Source organism: Macrobrachium nipponense, chromosome 8, assembly GCF_015104395.2.
Source record: "Macrobrachium nipponense isolate FS-2020 chromosome 8, ASM1510439v2, whole genome shotgun sequence".
In the NCBI taxonomy this organism is placed as follows: Eukaryota; Metazoa; Arthropoda; class Malacostraca; order Decapoda; family Palaemonidae; genus Macrobrachium; species Macrobrachium nipponense.
In genome coordinates, this window is record NC_087203.1 from 105,022,654 (window position 1) to 105,037,646 (window position 14,993).

Here is a 14,993-nt window from a genome sequence, read left to right on the forward strand (position 1 = left end):
ACTTTTTTATTGTGAATATATTATATTCGTATCGTTTCTCCCTTATAAATAGAAGCAAAGTAAACGTAAGGTTAACGAGATGTTGCGTAAACGAACGATATATTTCTTTCTAATGGAATTGATTTTGACGATATTTCTTTCTAATGGAATTGATTTTGACGACGGTAAGGCCACGGAACTTTTCACCTAGCGTTCTTATGCATGGAAAGAGATCACTTCCCAAATACATTACCGTTTTACATCGATTAAGAAAATTTAAGCTCTGGAGACCTACTTGTATCGAGTGGTAGATGTTTCTATAATTTCGAATTGCGTAATGCTAAATAATGCTGGCGCCTCCGGAATTTCAGGTGTATCGGTTTTATTTTCTGTTTCTTCTTGTAATCATTTGTCACCTTTTTCTTTAACTGTCTCTATCTTGAGCCTTCTTAGGCTTGTAGTCTGTTGACTGTGTACATAAGGATTTTCAGCTAGAGATTAACATAAAGAAACAAACGGTCCATCATAGAGTTCATAAAGTCGAAATGAATAAAAGAAAAAATACTTTGACAAGAAGTCCTCTTTTAGAAATGAAGTTTGTGTTGCACTACAGAAGCTTCGTAACTATCATCGCTCCTAATGCAGAGGCTTTGAAGTAGTCGGATCTTTCCTGGTGAGCGAAGATAACGTTCTTCCTTCATGCTAAGGTTCTTTCTCCAAGTTTTTCTCTTCTTGCCTGATTTACGTTGAAAATGCGGTGCCACTGTCTTAGTCTTTCATGTTGTTCAACGGGAAAGATATTGAGTATGATCTTATGTTGACTACAAACAGATATTTCTCATAACCTTGTACACACAAGTTTATATATATATATATATATATATATATATATATATATATATATATATATATATATATATATATATTTATATATATATATATATATATATATATATACATATATATATATATATATATATATATATATATATATATATATATATAAAGGTATAAGCCACGAAGTTTATCTGCTGAGTAAAGGACGTCGAATCAAAAGATTTTGTAGAAACTCAGTTGTTTTATTTATCCTTCGTGGCTTATACCTTTATTTATGGATTTATCACGTTCCAAACTTTCGTGATTCAGTTATACGCACACACACACACACATACATATATATCTATATATTATCTATATATATATATATATTATATATATATATATATATGATATATATATATATATATAATATATTATATAAATAGTATATTTATATACATAAATAAATACATACATACATACATACACATACACACATATAATACATATATATGTATGTGTGTATGTGTGTGTATGCGAATAAAGAAAACACTTCTATGAAGGTGGCACCAATCATCCACATATGTATGTATCGTCTTCCAAAAAGTCGAAGGTAACAATACGAAAACGACTGTGGAATTTTCCAGCATCTTCGTCCCCTCTTCTTCACAAAATCATGGACGAGGCATCTGGAAAACGTCGTGGTGATTTCCATAAACATCAGAGCCCTGGAGACCATCATGCATGAAATTCCCCCCTCCCCTCCCCCTTTTTTTTTCCCCTTTTTTACGCTTCTTTTCTTTTTTAACTTCTTCAAGATGTTTGAAATCTGCTGCATATCTGGGTGAGGAATGGCAGATATTTCTCGAAGGGCATTCTTTCTTTATATCCTTCAATTTTCTTTTTTATGTACGGTGATTATCGTTCATTGAACGATTCTTTTTGTTATTTCATTTCATGTAAAAATTCCCTTTCACCACCCAGTTTGCTCTTTTTTTATTACCTTATTCTTTGAAAAATAATTTGCATCCCTGACCTTATTAAATTCCAATACTTGCATTCTTCTTCTTTTTCATTCTGATTCCTTCGTGTTTTTAATCAACTGAACGCTCAAATATCTGTTGTGATTCTATATTTGGATTTGCGTTTCTTCGCAGACGACAGTTTTCTCTTATTAGGAAATTCTCATCATGTTTTCTTCGCCTTCCTGGTTTTTTTTTATTCTTAATCTACAGGTGTCTACAGAATATGTCCTCACTCTAGCTAAAGGAAAATACAATTTATCATCTTGATCACATTTTACACATATTTTTTTATGGGTAGCATATTCAGTGACCTGAAAATGTTTCAAAACTTTCGAAATCTCTCTCTCTCTCTCTCTCTCTCTCTCTCTCTCTCTCTCTCTCTCTCTCTCTCTCTCTCTCAGTGTAAGATACGATTATTTTAAAACCTATCAAAAAGTCTGCAACCATATATTCCAGCCTCAATTCCAAAATACTGACTTCTGTGGCGTTAGTTTATATTTATTTAATTAGTCTTTATGTATGGAAATAGTGTTTTGATTATGTGAAATATAAAAGCTCACTTACCAGAGCAAAGTCTATTAGAAAACACTCGTTAAAATGGTATTAATCATGGGCTCTGCAATGAATGTCGTTCTCAACTTGGCAGCATCGTTTCCATGATATTTCAAAATGGCATTAATAAAGATTAATAAGAACTCCGCTGCTCACACACACACACACACACACACTCACACACACACACTCACACACACACACACACACACACACACACACACACATATATATATATTATATATGTATAATATATATATATATATAATATATATATAGAGATGATATATAGAGAGAACGAGAGAGAGAGAGAGAGAGAGACGAGCACTAAAAACATTTCTCCAAAGTCAAGAGCATCATCCTGTTATATGTACCACTCCCCTGCCAAACCCAGGATAGTAAAACTCGCCCCTGGTGACATGTGGCAGCGAGAACCTCACCTTAATTCCAGTCGAAATGAACTTTATAAAATTCAAAAAGAGTTTTAAGGCCGTAAGTGGCTTAGTGTGGGGTAGTTTTATGTCGGGAGTCAACATATTTACGCTTAAGTAGGGTTACCTTGTTTCCTTAATCTAACTTCTCTCGAATTTGCAATGAGAAAGAGAGGGAATATGTACTACTGTCTATCTGTATATATATATAATACATATATATATATATTATATATATATATATTTATATATATAGATATATATGTTATATGCATATATATTATATATATATATACCCTATATTATATACTATAGTATATATATATATATATTATATATATTCGTTATAGAGAGAGAGAGAGAGAGAGAAGGGAGAGGAGAGAGATGGTATTCTTAAAGTTATCAACTTTCAATATTCAAGTTTGCCCATCATGTTTAAATGATAATACCAGTCATATGTCACTCTGCCCAATATTTTTAATGATGGAATTGTAATGACGAGAATTCAGATTTTACAGATGAGTTTTATTTTTAGTCTTTTCATTTATAATTTTAGTATCCTTGTACTGCTGAGAGTACTCCTCAGGGGCTGGTGTAGTCTACATGTAGCGACTGGAAACTACTGAAGTCTGAGGTTAGTAGGTTAGTTTTGCGCCTTTAGCACCGCCAGGTAACACACACACACACACACACGCAAACACACACACACACACACACACACACACACACACACATATATATTATATATATATATATATATATATAATATATATATAAATAAATATATATATATATATATATATCTATATATATATATTATTATATATTATATGTATATATCATAATATATATATAATATTATATAATTTTATTATTACAACAGACCTGGCATGCATGTAACTTCCACATTATACTGAGGTCATCCACAATAGATTATTCTGGACAACGGTATCAGTAACAGTCAACTTGCTAATTACGTCACGGCTCTCTTAGCGTAGTTTTGGCCTCCTATCTGCAATTCTCAAATAAACCATTATGACTTGAGTTATGTCACATAATAAGTGATTTGGTATTCATGATGATTTGTTTTATTGATTTTAGACCACTGTTTTTAAACTGGTTGCGTTCTGTTCGTGTCATCTTAGAATATAAATCCTTAAGAGAGCTTATGCATAAAATTATGGAAATGAGACCTATGTTATGTCATTTATTACTAGGTTATTTCTACCTATATGTTTTACTTTGCATTTGTATTCTAAGTTAGGGAAATTCTGCTTGTCTTTCTTTTCAATATACTTGACGTTTGGTTTCGGTAATTTCCTAATGTTTACTTGCATTGGACTAGAATAAAGACTGTCCTATCACTCAGGACAATGCCGAAAAGTTATATTCATTGTCAACGACTCTTCAGTACCAAAATATTCATACAATTATTCATTTAATAAATAACTTAATAAATGTTTTCCATAAGTGTTGTTTCCTTGAGTCTCAATCGTTTTAATAACTCTTTGCTCAGTATTTAAACGATGAGGGGCTCGTAGATGTCTTGGAATGGGAGGATTTTTATGTAGATTTTATTGGAGATTGCTGAACTCTTTATACCACAGTCATATTTATAATGAACAATAATGATGTTAAATTGTCATAAGAATTTCTTGAAGATTGCGCTTAAACTGCACGCAAATATAAGTGGCATTGCAGCTTCAGGTGTTTTGATGCAAATTTGCTAGGTGTGTTGTGACCAAAATCATTGTTTTTTTTTTGTTTTTTTGCCGTACATGAAAAGGTGCCTACTATGAGATTCAGGGCCTCTGTAACACGGTTTTTTGGACTTTGCTCCTTATCAAAGCATCGGATGTAGCTGAAAGTTAACATATGTATATTGTACAACCACACACAAATTTTGTCAGCATTATCAATAACCTAAACCCGATAGTTTTGATTTTTATAGAGTAAAAATTACCTAGCCGACGCCATGGCCAATGATAACGAGCCAAGAGTCGAAAAACATTCATTACGTAAGCAAGGTAAACACACCGTTTTACGAAATGTTGCCCCGCCCATCCACAAGACAGAAACTCATTCAATTTGTTTCATCGGCTCTGAAACCCATAACAGTCTAGAATGGCTAACAGGATTTGGAATTGTCCCCGTGGTTGCAAAACTGCATTTGTCTTACGACTTACAACTTTAAACAGTCAAGAAAAAGCCCGTGGCCATGCATACTATAGCCTGAATAGGTAATTATTCAGTTTCTAGTTTAAATCCAATGTTTATGGTCTGATCTGTATTCAGCATAACGTGATTATAATACTTGTAATGTCATTCAGGATTTTGAACATTTCCATTAACTATTCACTATGCCACCAAGAGAGAGGGAAAGAGAGAGATTGTATGTAAACAGTCTTTATATAACTATATCTGTTAAAATAAGATTTTTATCCAAAGTAAATACAAGCTTATATGTGCTAAAATCTCCAGCAGACCCGCGAATCATCCAATATAATTTTTTTCTTCTTCTGTAGACCATACGACCGTGTTGGATATAAAGACTTTATGAATGGCGGAGCGATACATAGAAGTGGGTGGGGTATCTGTGCTAGCGTAGTAATACTACTGTAGCAGTAGTGCCGCCGCAGCAGTAGTAATAGCAATAAACGTTTAGGCCAACTGCTGGGATTCTTGAGGATCATTTAGCACTTCTTACAACTACTCGAGAAATGAGTTTTTATAGCCAGAAGTTAAATTTTCTAATCCTACAATGCCCATGATAGCCTTCAGTGTTATCCTGAATTATAACGAGGCCAAAGTGGATGGAGCTTCATGTAGTCATCATTCTGACGATAATTATTGGTGAAGGTTTAAAGCCAAAATACGGTACCGGCTATTTTTTTTGTTTTCAGTAAATAGGTAGATAGCCAATAAATAAAAATTGCTTGACATTGGATATAGCAGTTATCAAATCAAGCTTGTCTACTATGTTTTTGAAAATTACCAACTATTCCCTACATCTTGTCAATCTGATTGTGACATATAAAGTAGACTGTAATTTCTTAGGACACTTATTTTGGGAGTTAGACTAATAATCGAAGTGGTTTTGTATTTATTAACGTATTTTGTTGGTTTGTTCATTATGACAATTATCAGTGGAGAGGTTCAGAGTTCATAAAGGTGTACTGCTTTGCTTGTATTTAAATTTTTGTCATTGTTGCCAGAGGTCTAGCCTTCGTTACCTATAGCCAATCAGCCATCGAGAAAAAGGGAAGTTATGCTGTCATAAGTTACGTAACGAGTGCGTTCGGAACCTTTACTCTGAGTAAGTTGGCCCGTCTTCGAAAATCGTCACTTTTACATTATAAGTACCAAATTTATTCAACCTACGTAATGCAGAATACAGTCAAAATTTATGTGTTGATATAATGTGTATTCTGAATAAGCGTTATATTTATGAAATGCATAGATAAAAAGTTATTGCCAAAAACCGTGTTACAGAGGCCCTGAATCTCATAGTAGTTAAGTTATTTAGTTTGATACAACATTTATAAGAGTTTCGAAAGCCACAGACATAATACTTTCTGTGTGGAATCGAGGTTGATGACGGAATGGTTGGAAACTTGGAGTTCTCTGTCGTCAGTCACCCTAACAGCTATTATACCTGGACGAGAAGGAAGGAAATTTCAGTTCCAGGAATCCAGAGTTAGAAAGGTCGACAGTTCTCTTCTCTCAGCCGGGGAATACACAGGTGTTTTTGCCTTACTAAGTTCTCTCTTCCTAAGTGATTCTATTTGCCTGGATTAATGGAGCCTCTGTTAACTATCAGAGTGAATCGGTGGATTCCGAGGCAATTGTAGGTTGTCTTCTTGTGCCTACAATCCAGGTGGTTCATGACAACGGTAAGGAAATGTGAATACTCCTTTCGGCCGCCCATTACCGTATTGAAGGCCAACACTACAATTATACTGTGTATTTAGTGTCAGCATGATGTTGTGTGTTACAGTAAACACTAAAGAAAGTGTCCCATCTTGAGCGATTTGTAGATATCGGTTTATTATTATTATTTAAAAAATATTGTTTGTAGTATTAAATTTTTACTGGTTTCCACGTAAATAACTTCCCTGGTTATATTAATCCTTGCGCTCATCCTTCCTGTTAAAATTAGAGTATTCTGTATGCCTTATATTCTGATTTTATCGCTTTTGCCAGAAAAGTATCACTGACATAGGCTTTCTGGGATATTATTTACGTAGGCTATCGCCTCGTTCTCGCATCAAACAGAAAATGTCTGTAGTATTATAAAGGTCTTGTGTAACTAGAGTTTAAGGATACGTCGTCGCAGTCGTTATTTGGATAGGTTTTCATTTGCAATTTCATTCTAATTTTACATATTTTACAAGATTAAGGTAAGTCAGCATAATAGGAGAAACTTGTAGTAATCTCACAACTAAATTGTTGGCAACATTGCTCATATACTTCTGACGCAGAGCGACTTCGTTATGGTAATTTAGAAAGCGTTAAGGACGTTATAGTTGAACAGTGACGCGAAGCCCACATATTTGTAATTTGACTATAGTTTGCCCTATAACATGCGTTTGTATTTTTCTGCCTATTTTTCACAAATTTATTGCATTATCCAAAACAGTTTTTAACGGCTTCACGTTAGTTTTTACTCTTACTGTAGTAGATTTTAAATAAATGGTGGTATTGTGAATTAAGAAAGCAAAATAGCAATCTAATTTAGTTGCCTAGCTTCACAAGCAATAAAAAAACTCATTAAAAATTAAGGGGTTGTAGTCTTAAGTGATCAAGTAATGGGCTGCAATGAGAATAATAAGGATAATTGCTGAATGGTTTTCGTAAAGGTCGTTCTTCTGCGGTATGAAACATTGAGCTTAAAATGCAAAATAAATTTGCTGACCTTCCAACCCTGCACTTATTTCGTCTCTTGTAGAGAGCAATCGTTATTCCTCGGTGTCTTTTTAAAAGTTGTCGTGCATTTTATGTCTTGTGAATGTGAGCGCTTCAGATTGGGTTTCCATTATATCGGCACCTTTATTCTAAGTTTACTATCCTGCTTCATCTGCTCTTTAATCATTTGTACAGTGCCACTATTTCCTTGATGCCACAATTCGCCGTTAGTATGAGAACCACCCGATAAGAGCTTTCTATCAGCTTGCATCTTCATTCGCTGGCATGGCATGTTGAACATAAGTTGGTGATGCAATATAACTTTACTGTAATTGAACCTTCAGAGTTGCATACATAATATTAATATCGCATTTTAATTTGGCAATAGAAAATTGTGTCCACGAAGTTTGTTGGTTTCAGTGTGATAAGAAAATTGACTCGTAATTGATTTTGCAGACATTGTACTAGAATAGGACAGATGTTTTATGTTTTAATTAGCGAAGGGCTTTGTTAAATACAAGGAAATTTGCTGTACTTTTTCTCTCTAAAGCTGGCAAGTGAAGGGAAAGTTTTCCTGGTTTTTCAACTGCATATTTGTAACATATTTCAAGGAAGCCAGTGGTAAATATCTTGGATATCTTCCTTGTGCAAGTTTCAAACTGTAACTAATATTCAATTAACTTGTATCACCGCGTTTTGAACCGTCATAGACTATTAAAAACGGATTTTACTTAAAAGAGTTCAATGAGGACCTGCTGAAGGTAGGGTCTCGGCTTTTTATCTATTTTTTTAAATAGTGGAACGATATCCACGACGTTTTTCCTTAAGAATTTGAACGTTGATCTGTGAATGAGACTACTTTCCGAGAAAGCCTGTTCTGAGCTGTTACTAGTTAGAATGATTTAGAGACTAGAATCTATGACAAATGACTTTAATCTGAGCACTTCTTTCAACTGAATCAAATAAATCCCCATTATTTCGAATAATTCTAAGGATAAAGAATTAAAAGTTTTACCGAGCCATTGCCCTTGTGGTAAAAAGTTAGTTTAAAATTGATAGTGAAAGGTTTTGTGCCAAATTACGTGTTCATGTAAATATGCAACTGCCAAAATTAGCGTAAATAGCCCTTTGATATTCTTTTGAAAGGATATGGCATAGCCTCAAAAGAATGTCATAGCCGATAAAACTAATTTCCGTGACATCCTATCTTAAATGTTAAGAAGATATTTTTTGGTAAAATTAAATGTAGTTTTCATAATACTGGTGTGAATCCCCGGCTTTTCGTATTGTTTGTAGGTCACTGCGTCTCTTGTGCTTACCTTCCCTTTGCAACTACTACGTAGTTGAAAGAATTTAAATCACATTTAATGCAAAGGTAGACCCATGCAAACTTTGTACAAATTTAGGTTGTCGTGGATAGATGCCCATGAAAGGTATCACCGATCGTCTGCCTGGTATATTTACCTAGTGTCAAGACTGAAAACAAATTCAGTTTGTATGTGTTAAGACACATTTCTTTTGTTCTTCTTATCCGATGTTGTAAATTAAGATTTCTAATATGAAAAAAAACCTTAATTTAATGGAAGACGCTACATGTAGATCTAAGGAAACTTAACAATTCTGAATCTTAGGACCCAGGGGTCGATCACAAAGAGTAGGAAGATTTCTAACATCACTTTTGTGAATGATTTACTTGTAAACAAACTCTGTTATGTTTAAAGATAAACTGCTAATTTTCTGTTGATTACCTTGATTATCTCTAGCAAGTTAGACGGCTATAATAGACTTGTTTAGCCTGTTGTTGTATGTTTGCTGGTTAATAAAATCTGTGGCCATAATATTGAAAGGAGCAATCAATAGCTTTGGGATAAATTTCTGGTACTCCATATATAGTAGTTGCTGTAAATTAACAGACATACGACCTAAATGGTTGCGTGGCCATTCTTTTATAGCTCTTAGACCGAAAAAGATTGCCTTAAGAAAGTATTTTTTTTTTTTTTTTTTTTTTTGTTTTAAATAAAACTGTGCTCCGAAGAAATCTGAAATAACCTACCTCGCGAAGTCGTAGCCAGTTCTAAGCTACTGCATCTTGGAGATGTTACTTGGGTATGAGGAATTTTAAATGCTATCACTAAGAACGATTAGAATTTCTATACACGGTTTTTTTCCATCTGTCCATCCGCCTGTGGTGTTTGCGTATGGTAACACTGCGTCCCGGGCTTTAGATAGTTACATTCAGCTTACATTTAACAATAATAACAATATCCTATTTCGAATATTAACGGTGTAATTCGCATACATTAAATTATTAAAACACTTTTAAGTTGCAAATGTACACCCAGATATCCTTTTATTTACCTAAAACTTACACATAGCGTAACTATTTAAAGCCCGGGACGCAGTGTTACCATACAAAAACACCACAGGCGGATGGACATATGGAAAAAACCGAGTATAGAAATTCTAATTCCATATCGGTTGTTCCATATGAATAGGATTAATCTTCTGAATAATAGCGGGATACATATCTAGAATGAAATTAAGCTTAAAAATAGCTAGTTATATCACGAAACAGCAGTTAGTGGACGTGCAAATAGCCTAGGATAATCCAAGCTCGATATCCTTGCTACTGGAGTCCCGAAAGGCTAATTACCTAATGGATAATTTTGAATTATACCATGACTGATTACTTTCTTCTGCAAATCACAAAGATCGGTTGTTCGCTTTCTATAGTATCTGCTCTAGTTTGCAAGTTGTCCTAATGCAGTGGTTCCCAACTAGTTTGCCGTGGTCTGGTGGTGCACCAAGGAATTGTTTTGGTAGACTACACATCTTGATAGGCTGAGTGACACAAAACTGCAAAATATAGCAATACTGAACGCAAACAACATTTCAGTGCAGAAGTTGGAAAATATTAAAATACATATGCAGAAGTTTCCTATTAATTTCCAGACTTTGACTTGTGATTCCCTTATATTTAAGAAATGGACCAGGTATTAAAGAAAACTGCACTATCCCCTGAACCTGCTTTTGTTTCAGACTGGTCAAAGTGGATTTTTGAAGAAGAGATACAACTAAGGTATACAAGAGTTTCACGATGAGCTTCTCACGCAGTATACTGGAGAAATTCATCTGCCTTCAGTGGGGGGATTCATTTACCCCTGAACGTGACGGAGAGGTATCTTGAGATAGAATAATCCTCGAAAGCATAAGAGGTGTACTAACAGACCTCGAAATGCAGGAATGAAAATGGAATCATAAATTGTATGATGGAAGGGAGGGGGGAGACCCTATGATCATACCCGTCGTAACTGGAGGTAAGACACTTTCTTTTTCTTTCCTTTTTTCTAATGTTTTCTCTCGCTTTTCAGGTTCTATTTTTTGGAGGCCCTTCTCCCAGTCGACAGTTGTAGTTTTTCTTCGGCCGTTTTTTCTTACCCTTATTCTTTAAGCAACGTCATAGTTTGTATGTCGTGCTACTTTCAATTTCTTTATTGCGTATTGGTTCCATTGCTCTATGGTCTAACATGTACGCCTTCCGTATGCTGTGTGTGGTATGTTTCTTGAAGTCATCTTTTTGAGGATTAGGTTTCATAATATATAATTTCCCAATAAGCAGCCAAGAGAGTCTAATCATATTGGGCTTTGATTTATTCATCACCATTTTGGCTAGATTATTAACTGAGCTTTAACTAATTCAGTAAACCATTATAACTAGTCACTGTGATCACGTGTACAGCCTGTGTGCAAACTTTTGTAAGGTGAGAATATCTCATTTTGTTTTAATTAGGTATCTCCCTTCAGTCCTCTAAATATTTTAACCTGGTAGATGTTACATAAAAAATGTACTGCAATCTTACGTATCTTTCCTAAAGTCACGTTAGTCTTGTGTATATATTGTAGATAATGTCAATAATAGACTTTGATGAAGATTGTAATTTCAATTGCTCAGATAGAAATGTAAATCACTTTTAAAACTTCTTAATTTCATAAACTACCGAAGCGTATGCTGCACTGCGTATAAGTACGTAATACTTTTGCACATTCGCTGTATTTTATATTTTAAATATTTAAAAAATCAAATCATCACGGACCACAGTGCTTCTATGGGCTGATTTTCAGGAAAGGGATTTGTTTATTTAAATATTAACATTAAAAGTTGCTGATAAGTCTATCTTTCTATAGCAAGGGGTAAGTTAGGTGTTGCTCTGATGGATTCCTAAAATCTTAATTTTAAGTTCTGGCAGAAAAGTTTCATGCTCTTTAATTTTAGTGCATATAACAAAATTTGTGGCCCCATAGGAAAATCATTTATTCTTTTATGCTACTTTTTTTTTTTTTGATTGCTGCATATTTAGCCTCTTTGAAACTAGTGGGAGAATTGCTTTAATATCCTGTTTGTTGTGAATTCTAAGCATGTTTGCTTATAAAAAATGTTTACGTTAATCATTTATTCTTTTATTATACTGGCTGCCTATTCTTGTCGGGTACACTACCCTAGGTAGCTAGTCGCTCGATCTTTTGTGCTCGTTAATACAGGACTCAATTCAGGTTTGGTTTTTTCTCTGCAGTCTTTTCTCCCTGCTAGTATTTATTAATCGTGAAACAGTAATGAGGCTTAATTATAATTTTCCCGCGGATTTAATTTACATCCAGCGGCAAGATAAGCGGGTACTATACAAGGACGTACATCATTTTAACCAGGAAACTAGAATTACAAGCTGGATGAGCGTTTGGACAGATTTCCCGGTGAAAAATGAATTTTTTGGTGAACTTGGTTACCTTTTTCAGTGTTGTACGCGAGGCTATTAGTGTAAGCTAACGGCAAATTATTCTGAAGTTACAACGGCTCTGAATGGCATCCAAATTCTGTACAGCTGATTTAACTTCACTAAAAAGGTTAAGGAAGGTCAGTTCTGATTTAGTTGGCTTCGTACTGCTGCTTGTGTTATTTTCAGTGTTGGTTGTTCGAAACATTTTATTTATGCAATGCATTACAGGGACATTTTTTTCATGGCCAAATCTTTCGGTGCAGAAAAAAACAAGTACAGTAGATTAAACTCAATATAATCGTAATGTTGATTTCTCGTTAGTTTTTGTTTTTGGAGTAATCTTCCTTTTTTATAATTTTTGTAGTTTTTGCTTGTATTTTTCGTTAAGTAAATAGTTGGGGGTGGGGGGGATTTTAGGGCCTGTGTAAGCCTTGATCAAATTATTAAGTCCTGTCAAATGTATAGTCGTGTTAGAGATTCTCATTTAGTTCTATATATAGTCGTGTTAGAGATTCTCATTTAGTTCTATATAATAAAGTGAACACCCATACGAAAAACTTTATCAGCTGAATCATATGGGCTATTAACGAAAAGAGCAATTTCTTGATGGAATTAAGCTTCGTAACAATTAAGCATTGTTCCTTATCACGACATTGTCTGCCTACACTTGAAACTACAATAGGAAGTTGATGCTTAAGTTGTGAAATTGGTGTCGAATACATAATTAAAAGCCAGTTAATTCAAGGTGAGAGATTAAGCTTAATTTTGGTGTTTTTAAATTTACTCACGTTTTTTGCTTAAGGTTTCTTTTTCTATACATGACTGTCTGCCATACCGTTCTTCCTGTACATTACTGTCAGTATTGGCAAGACTAGGACAAACATCATTAAAGTATTGAAAGTTTTTTTCAGACAAGGGTTGTAATTTTTTACTTCATGAACAAATTTTACTTGGTAGCCATTTTTATCTAACCTTGAAGATATACATGAAATTTTGATTTTGAGAGAAAGGTTAGAGGTTAAATGATTTTTTTTTTTATGATTTTTCTTTCAAGTACAGATATAATTTCTTACGAAAAGCGTTCTTGGGTCCAAGTGTGCATTATTTATATATATAGTTACATGTTTACATAAGCCTGTAGATTTAAATTTAATTTGAAAATATGTCCTTAATTATGATTACCTATTTGTGGATTCAAGTTACCGTCACACTTTAATGAAGAATGTTTAATTTTTTTCTGTTTCTTGAGAGTTTTTACTTTTAGATTTGGTACAAGGGTATTTCAAGTCAGTTGAGTGTCCTCCCATTACTTCTGAAAGAATAAACTTCCTTTGTAAACTTTCAGCAATATTAAGATTACTGTTTTAAATATTATTGTTATTCACCATTGATTCAAATTGTAGAGTACTGAGGTTAACGGAGAGTGTTTATTAGCTTTTTATATTTTTATTCATTTAGGATACACATATTGGAGCTAATTCTAAATTTTCTTTTCCAAATGATAATGAAAAATCTAGATCGAAAAATTAACGAAAACATTAGTAGTGGCAGGAAAATGGGGCCACATTCAGCAGCAGTGGCTAATCAGTGGGTTGAAGAAGCAACAACTATTCCATTTGCTAGATGATCAAACTGCATAGGCAACTTCACTGCAAGAATAACGTATTCGTTAAAAAATTGAAATCCTAACAGCAAATCAGCAAAATCGTTTACAAGAATATGTTCTCAGAAGTAGCAGCGCCAGCTTATGGGCCTTCAGAATAGATGGTAATAGGGTTCTCAGAAGAAATATGCAGTCCAGCAACATTGCAAAGCAGCAGCTAAAGGGCATGCAGATAACCAGCACTCGGCAGCGAAAGATCTTGGAAGAAATGGCATTCTACCGTGCTGCAGTAAATGTACATTTTCAGCAGCAATTGTGAATGGGCAGTTTCAGCAGCAATAGTAAATATCGCAGTTTCAGCAAGCAATAAGTAGTTAAAATGGGCAAGTTTTCACCAGCAATAGTAAATGGGCACTTTCACCAGCAAGAGTGAATGGGCACTTTTACCAGCAATAGTGAATGGGCACTTTTACCAGCAATAGTGAATGGGCACTTTTACCAGCAATAATAAAAAAGGCTTGCACGAGAGAAAGCAACGCCTGTGTTTCCCCATAGTAACATATTAATCAAAACAACCATAAACAAGGCAGCGTCCAGCAGTAAAGAACACTTAAAATGACACTCGTATCGGTAAGAGATGGCAGATGGAAATAGAGTAGTAACTTCAACCAGCAATAGATAGTCTTCATTAGAAAATGTGCTCCAACAGCGCAAGCCATGCTGGAGAAACTACGCTTACTACAGCTACGGCGAAAAGCCGGCAGACATCCATTCCAAGCAAGAAAAACTGCGGGCAATAGGAAAAAATTGATAACTTTCAAAGGAGGAGGAAAAGTCGGTTAACTTGCAAAAAGACACTGGTCTCCCAGTACAACACCAAGGATGCCTGCAGGAAAAACAAGACTTA

The 14,993-nt window shown here is 34.4% G+C and overlaps 1 long non-coding RNA gene across 2 annotated transcripts; it reads left to right on the forward strand.

Annotated features, from left to right (window-relative positions):
• Positions 1–6,455: 6,455 nt before the first annotated feature.
• LOC135223313 (uncharacterized) lies at positions 6,456–14,391 on the forward strand. Of its 2 annotated transcripts, none has more exons than XR_010316473.1 (3): positions 6,456–6,699; positions 10,751–11,028; positions 14,001–14,391. It is a non-coding gene; the product is annotated as an uncharacterized LOC135223313 (long non-coding RNA). The 2 variants fall into 2 exon arrangements; XR_010316474.1 differs by lacking the exon at positions 14,001–14,391 and adding an exon at positions 12,503–12,620.
• Positions 14,392–14,993: the final 602 nt, after the last annotated feature.